The 8,480-nt window shown below is 37.7% G+C and overlaps 1 pseudogene; it reads right to left on the bottom strand.

The window, feature by feature from the left end:
• Positions 1-464: 464 nt before the first annotated feature.
• Positions 465-5,904, bottom strand: LOC149241044 (pathogenesis-related protein 1A-like; annotated as a pseudogene).
• Positions 5,905-8,480: the final 2,576 nt, after the last annotated feature.

Here is an 8,480-nt window from a genome sequence, read left to right as displayed (position 1 = left end):
TATAAACAACATGTTCTCCTTGCAGTAGCTGCTAAGAACATCGGTTGAGCGGGTAGATAAATTCAAATTCGAACATCGAATGAGCGGGTAAATAAATTCAAAATCAAATTTCAAATTAGCTTGTCATTAATGCGTATATTGTATTGTATACCCTGGTATTTATGGGCAGTATCATGTATGCTATGGCCATGAGCTGCGTTCTCGTGGGTATTGTATGGTCATGGAGCCGTCACCGGAAATAATTTGGTCACGTTATTTTTTTGCCGACAAATAGAAAAAACGGGAGTCCCCATGCATAATGATCCGCAGATGCAGAGGTGTACTTCACACTTACCATGCAAAGAAAAAAGTACTCTTAAAGTCTAATAAAGGCCCTATAGCATGGGATTTATTAGTTGCCATAAATGAGAGGAAAGAGAGCTAATAGGATACTATAGTACGGGAGATAAGTTAGATATAATGATTCAGTACGGTGTCTGCCTGACCACATTTTCAGGCGGGTCATAGTTGCAAAAAACGAATGTCCCGCCATTATTACATTGAGCTTGAGCACAGCCGAACCTCTTGGAATCTCGCCACAACACCTGAGTATAGTGGCCACACACTTACCTTCAGCGTAGGAATTAGAAGAGTAATCATAATATTGCTCCTCATTAGCCCAAGACGTCACTGCATTTCTCACGGGATCTGCTTCTGCCATCTCCTCGAAAAGATTTTCTCCATGTTGGTGTACATGCACTTAGACTAGCTGTGTTGGTGTACATGCACCTAGATTAGCTCCAGTTAACTTATTGCTTGCATGTGGCACATGTATACATTAACATAAGATAAAGCACACTTAGCTTTAGTTAGCTTTAGTTATTGCATGTACAACTAAGCTTAACTTAGTTGCTTTTATGTATTTATTCTAAAACTAATATTGTAGAATCAATTTTTTTATTCCTTTCTCAATTCTTGCTCGCTTCCTTCCTTCTCATCCAAGCTTGTTTATTGTTTTGCAGATCTAGATCTGTGTATCTCAAAAATCTTACATGGTATCAGAGCACAGGGATTTGTAATCAGTGAACAAGCAATTTTATTTGCAGGTTCAGAAGATTGAAGCAACAACAAAGAATGGAGTCTAAATTGGGGTTTCCACAATCGGCAATTCTCACTCCATATAATTATTTCGAATGGAAGCCAAATATTCAACTTCATCTCAGAAGTAGAGGCTTATTTCGAATAACCATGGAAACAGAAGTTGAACCAACATCGGCAATGGAGAAAACAAGATATTTCAATCACATGGACGAGGCCTTCGGCATCCTATGTTTATCTATTTCTCCGGAACTGCTATTTCATGTTGAATCATGTTCAACTCCAAATGAAGTATGGAAAATTTTGGAACGATTGTTTGGAAAACAGGATGAAATGCAAGGTCACATTCTCGAAAATGAGTTAAACTCATTAGATCCGAGAAACTTGAGAACATTCAAGATTTTTTCACAAGGTATATAGCCTTGTTGGTTCAGCTGAAAGGATGCGGGATCGACAAATCAAAGCAAGAAAATCAGTTGATTTTTTCCATTTTATCAAAACTTGGTCGAGAGTATGCAGTATTCGTCTCTACATTCCACACAGTCAGATCTGCAACTGGTGCAGCTTGGAAGATGCCCTCACTGGATTCTTTTATTCAGTCTTTGATGCATGAGCAAGATAATCTCATCAAAATGGGCACACTTAAAAATTCCAAAGCGCATGCACTTACTGTGCATGCAAAAGGAAAGGCAAATTCCAAAGACCATCAGAAAGGAAAAGGGAAGAAGGATCCTGATCCAAGAAAGGGAGGACATCCCAAACCCCCTGATGGATCATCTGGCTCAAAGGAAAGGAAAGGAATGAAAGGGAAATCAATGTGCAATTATTTCCACCGTTGTTTTCATCCTGAATCTGCATGCATGAAGAAGACTATAGATCTTATGGCGCAGACACTCCAGCAACACAATCTTGGAGACCACATTCCCGAGAATGCTAAGAAGAAGTCTGGAGAAAAAGCACCAGATCCAAGAGGTAACGGGCATGCTTTGGTTGCTCTTCATTCTGCACCACAAGAATGGATCATCGATTCAGGAGCTTCACATCATATGGCTTCTTCAAAGGAATCCTTTTCTTCTCTACATGCATACTCAGGTCCTCCCATTCTCATGGGGGATAATTCTACAGTTGCAGCAACTGGACACAGAAGAGTGTAATTCGAAGATGGAAGTTTTGAAAATGTCTTGCATATTCCAAGGCTTTCTGTGAATCTTCTCTCAGTGTATCAGATGACACACACAGGCAGCAGAAGGAAAGTGGAATTTACCCCAGATTCCGTGAGCATTTATGACATGCAAACCAATTTGAAGATTGCATCTGGCAAGGTAAATGATCAATCTCGTCTGTATACATTTTCTGATTTTGTTCCTCAATTAGATTCTATTTTGCTACTTACGCATGCAAATGAAGAAAGTAGGATTTGGCATGAGAGATTTGGGCACTTGAATTTCAGATATATGCAACAGCTTAGTAAGCAAGGGATGGTCAAGGATTTCCAACCATTGAATTTTCAGATGGTGTTTGTAATGGATGTGCTCTTGGAAAGAATCCACAAGAAAAATTCGAGAAGGGGCATGCATGGAGAGCCTCTTCACCTTTGGAACTTGTACACAGTGATCTCATGGGTCCATTCCCGGTGTTTTCAATGAGCAAAGCAAGATATGTGTTGTCATTTATAGATGATTACACTAGATTCACTTGGGTTTACGTCTTGAAACTCAAGTTTGAAGTTTTTCAACATCTAAAGATTTTCAAAGCGCATGCAAAAAATCAGTCTGGAAAATGCATCAAAATACTCCACACAGATAATGGGACGAAATATGTCAACAAAGATATCAAGAATCTTTGTGATGAAGCAGGCATACAGTTGCAGCATACATTTCCTTACACTCCACAACAAAATGGCGTCGCTGAAAGGAAAAATCGATCTTTGAAAGAGATGGCTAATTGCATGTTGCATGCAAGATCTCTTCCGTCGATATTGTGGGCCGAAGCTATTAATTGTGCCTCATACATCCAGAACAGATCTCCTCATAAATTTGTTACTGAAAAACACCTTTTGAGGCTTGGACTGGCATGCAACCTGAAGTTAGTCATTTCCGCATTTTTGGATCTCGAGGATGGGCCCGCATTCCTCCAGAGAAGAGAAAGGCTTTGGAGCCTCAAAGCAAAGCATGCATGTTTGTTGGATATTCTGATGAAGTCAAAGGGTACAGATTGCTTGATATCCACACTGAAGTGCTCTTTATTGAAAGGAGTGTAAAGTTTGACGAAGATATTCCGCATGCACCAGTAGATGAACTTGTTACCAAATTTTCATCACCACTCATTGATGAGTATGCAGATGAAACTTCAGACCAGCATTCTGATGAAGACGAGTCTTTTCCTATGACCCCTGTTAGACCACCAGTTGTTGAACATCGAGATCATACTTCTGCATGTAGTTCGGAAGATTCTCGACCACCTTCAACACAAAAATGGCACAGCATGAGTGATATCCTTGATGATCCTGCCTCTATCCCTCTGTTTGAGGAAGATCTGCAAGCACTCTTAGCTATGGAGCCATCCATGCCCATGCATGCTTATATGATGCATGGATCTGATCCACAAACTTATGCAGAAGAAAATGGGCATCCTGAATGGGAAGCCGCCATGGATGAGGAATATAAATCTCTCATTGAGAACCAGACTTGGGATTTGGTTCCGCTACCTTCAAATCGCAAACTTGTGAGATGCAAGTGGGTTTACCAGACCAAGAAAGCATCAAATGGCCAAGTTAGTCGATATAAGGCACGATTGGTAGAAAAAGGTTTTCAGCAAGTACATGGTGTTGACTATGATGAGACTTTTGCTCTAGTGGAAAAAATGGATTCCATTCGGCTAGCTCTCTCCATTGCAGCAGCAAGAGGATGGGAGGTTCATCATATGGATGTGAAGAATGCCTTTCTTCATGGTGATCTCGAGGAGGAAATCTACATGGAGCAGCCACCGGGATACATGCAGAATTCATCTCTGGTATGCAAACTAAAGAAGTCTCTCTATGGCCTCAAGCAGACACCTAGAGCATGGTATGCAAAGATGGATTCTTATTTGTTATCTCAAAATTTTGTACGCTGCAAATCTGATTCCAATGTTTATTTTCTGAAGAAAATTGACTCCTTGTTGATCATAGTACTCTACGTAGATGATCTTTTGATAACGGGTAGTTCAGCTTCTGTCATTACTAACATCAAAACTACATTGCATAAGCGGTTTTCTATGACAGACATGGGCTTGCTAAATTTCTTCCTTGGACTAGAGATCCATCAGCATGATTCTGGCATTACCATTTCTCAACCAAAATATGCCAGAGATATTTTGGCACGATTTCACATGAGTGACTGCAAGCCAGCAACCACACCTTTCTTATCAGGGATAAAGCTTGAGAATGGCAAAGACACACCATTGGTTGATTGCACATTGTATCGCCAGCTTATGGGAAGTCTTCTTTATCTCACTCACTCCCGTCTTGATCTCTCCTATGCTATCAGAGCAGTTTCCAGATACATGTAGGAGCCACATGAGTTACACTGGAATGCTGTAAAGCGCATCCTTCGATATGTCCAGGGGACAATCACCTATGGGATTCATTATGCAGCCAATTGTTCTTTGAATCTCATCGGGTTCACAGATTCAGACTGGGCTGGCAACACCATTGATCGCAAGTCTACTTCCGGTTATGTACTTAGTTTGGGATCCGGCCCAATTTGTTGGTCAAGTAAGAAGCAGGTTGCCATTGCTTTATCATCAGCAGAGGCTGAGTATAAAGGAGCAGTCAATGCCACTATTTAGGCAATTTGGCTACAACATTTCCTATCTGAGCTTGGGATTAGTGTCCATCATCCAACTGTCATCTGGTGCGATAATCAAAGTACGCTAAAGTTTTGTAGAGATCCAGTGCAGCGGCAGCATACCAAACACATCGAGATCCACATGCACTTCATTAGAGAACTCATTCATGATGGGATCATCGATCTTCAGTACTGTCCTAGTTCCGAGCATATTGCTAACATCTTCACCAAGACTTTCACTGCGCAGAAGTTTCGACTCCTGTGAGATCGTCTCGGGGTGAAGGACACGACTGCCTAGCAGTTGTCTTTTCTCTACTTTTGCATTATATTTTGAGGGGGGGTTTTCTTCCCACTGGGTTTTCCCTCTTTCCTCCTTTTTATGCATTGTATATGGGTACCTAAAATGGCCGTGTTGCCGGGACTCATTCATTTTGCATCACACTCACCTAAGTTATGCTTAAGGGGGGGTGTTGGTGTACATGCACTTAGACTAGCTGTGTTGGTGTACATGCACCTAGATTAGCTCGAGTTAACTTATTGCTTGCATGTGGCACATGTACACATTAACATAAGATAAAGCACACTTAGCTTTAGTTATTGCATGTACAACTAAGCTTAACTTAGTTGCTTTTATGTATTTATTCTAAAACTAATATTGTAGAATCATTTTTTTTATTCTTTTCTCACTTCTTGCTCGCTTCCTTCCTTCTCTTGCAAGCTTGTTTATTGTTTTGCAGATCTAGATCTGTGTATCTCAAAAATCTTACACTCCATATTGTTCACCAGAGTGCTGCATTGTGTAGTCTCCCACTCGTTGATTTGCATAATTCTGTTCGTAAGCCGCAACGCTGTCGCCCCACACAAGAGTGTCGACGCTCACTTGGGCTCTCGCCTCATTGTGAGGAGATAAGAATTGTTGCTGCATATCTTGCCCTTGCCCGACTATGCAACACATTGCCAATTGCAGGCAGAAAACTTACTTCAATAATAACTTCATAGTGACAACCTTAACCCTAACCCTAACGCTCGTTACAGAAGAGAAGGGAAAGAAGATGACTCTCTGCCTATTCAATTCATTCTGTGAAAGAAATGTGAATTATCATTCATATTTATAGAAGAACAAGGGCTGCTTTCTTCTTGCAATGTCTACAATATGTTGGGACCTGGAAGATGCAGGGAATAAGTTTCAGAGGGCATTTACCGTGCTAATTTCTGGGTACTGATTACGACTCGGCTTGACCGATTTAGAGTCATTATGTTGTGATTGTAAGATAAAATGAATCACTGCATTTTGTGAGCCAAGTTCACATTGCAATCACCTTCGGACTATCGTAAATTTCTGGATTTTCCGAGATATTCAGGAAAGCGCCGACGACTGCACAAGATATGAAAGATAAAATTCCCATGATCGTCTGCAAGACGGTAATTTTTTTTGGGAAAATATCATGGTAACAATGGCTTTTTCCTTCCATGACCTTCGCTATTGGAAAAATAACTCGGTTTATGAATAATGTGTAAATAAACTGAAATATCCCATGCAGTGTCATATTGCTGGCTTGGTTCCTTCTTTTGACTTGCAGAATAATTGCTTACTATTTGAATGACATATCAATGGATACAATTTTCCTTTTGAATTGCAACTGACATAATAATTGCTCATGACATATTAATGTAATGAGCAACTGTCACATGCTTCAAATCTTTCTATGTGAACTAGTTATGTTATGTAAATTGTAATGAATCGAAGTAAGTGATTTGTGATTTTTATGAGATATAGTTTACTTTAAGGTTTATGTAGGGTTTATTTGATTTTGAAATCAAAATTTCATGGAAAGAAATTGAGAATAACAACTTAAGGAAGATAGAATATTTTTTAAATAATATTATAATTATGGCGCATTTAAACTCTACCTAAATGATTTAAAAATCAAACGATTCCGGCACCAAGGAAGACGCATTAGACATTTCAAATGCCAAAGCAAAGCGGCAACTTTTAATCGTATAGAGAAGGATTCACCAAGGGAGGTAATAGTAAGTAGGTAAGTGCCCAATTACGAACTACAAGCAACAAAATAACACTTGTATGTGTTGAACATGTAGTAGAACTATTATTTACAATCACTTTTTCTGCAGCAGGTTTAACTTAGTTGTGCAGGTTTGACCTAGTTGTGCAGGTTTAACCTAGTTGTTTTATAAATTTATGTTGTGCGGCTTTAACCTGATTGCTTTATAAATTTATGAAAATTATGAAAATTTTAAATGGTTATTTTCGATTAAATAAATAATCATATTGATATAATCCACATAACTACACAATCTAACTACGCCATCAATAATATCATACAATATGATTACATGTTAAACTTACAAATAAATATGTATTCAAATAAATCTAAATTCATATTTAATAACATACTTATTAATTAAAATTAAAATTTTCTATATATATCTTTATATAATTTACATCTTATTTAAAAATTAAATTAAATTAAATATTTAAATAAATATTACTTTATAAATAAAAAAAATAAAAACATATATAATATTATAATGAAAAGAAAACTTGTAGAAGTCTCTCCTTAAAGTAAAGCCTACGGCATTCTACTTTTGGAAAAGACCAACACAGATTTTATATATCTATAGGTATGATTGTTTGATGATATAATTGTGAATTTTTTTGATTAAAATATTCCTTCTGAATTGCATCGATTGCAGTGATTTATACTATGGTCAGCTCTCGCATTCGTCAAATATTTCTATGTGAACTAGTTATGGTTGAAAGAAAAGTTTCCACGTCTTGTAATGGAAATTGTAATTGCAATTATTCGAAGTAATTGATTTGTTATTTTAAGGATATATACTTTATTTTAAGGCTCATGCAGGGTTTAGAATATTATAATTATCTCCTACGTAAACTCTACCCAAATGAGTTAAGAAAAACAAACGATTCGGCCGTCGATGAATGATGTAATAGAGATGTCATATACCAAAGCAATCACTAATGGAGATACGTTTTAAGCATATACGGAACCATTCATTAAGGGATGTGATTAGCAAGCAGGTAAGTGCCCAATTACGAACTATAAGCGATGACATAACACATGTAAATGTCTTGAGCATTTAGTACAACTGCTATTTACCATCTTTTCTGCATTTTTAAGATTTTCGATTTATTTTTATAAATTTATGAAAATAATGATGTTGCAACTTAATTTTTGGGATTACAAAATTTATGTAAATAATTTAAATAGAAAATAAGGAGATTAAGAATATGAAGGGACATGGGAGGTGAAGTCCAAGAGTCATATGTATATATTCATGAGCAATTTTAATGTAAAAACACAATTCGCATTGTGGAGTTAACAACTAGCCTGACATGGTATGAGAGTCAGCTCTTAGATTACTTTGTTGTAACTCTGTGAGTTTTGTGCCATATTTGTTCCTATATTCCCTACCATATTCTCTGCAAGATTTTGTTCATTCAAATCCCTTGGAGCTTCATTGAATGTTCAATTAGGAGAATTTTATCCATGCATAATTTCTATTCTCGAAAACCATGGCATGACTATGACCAAA

The sequence above is a fragment of the Pinus tabuliformis genome, chromosome 8 (genome assembly GCF_031772625.1).
Source record: "Pinus tabuliformis cultivar Carrire ecotype Pingquan chromosome 8, CPIR1, whole genome shotgun sequence".
NCBI lineage: Eukaryota > Viridiplantae > Streptophyta > Pinopsida > Pinales > Pinaceae > Pinus > Pinus tabuliformis.
Note: the sequence above shows the minus strand (reverse complement) of the source record. Positions and strands in the feature narration are given on the sequence as shown.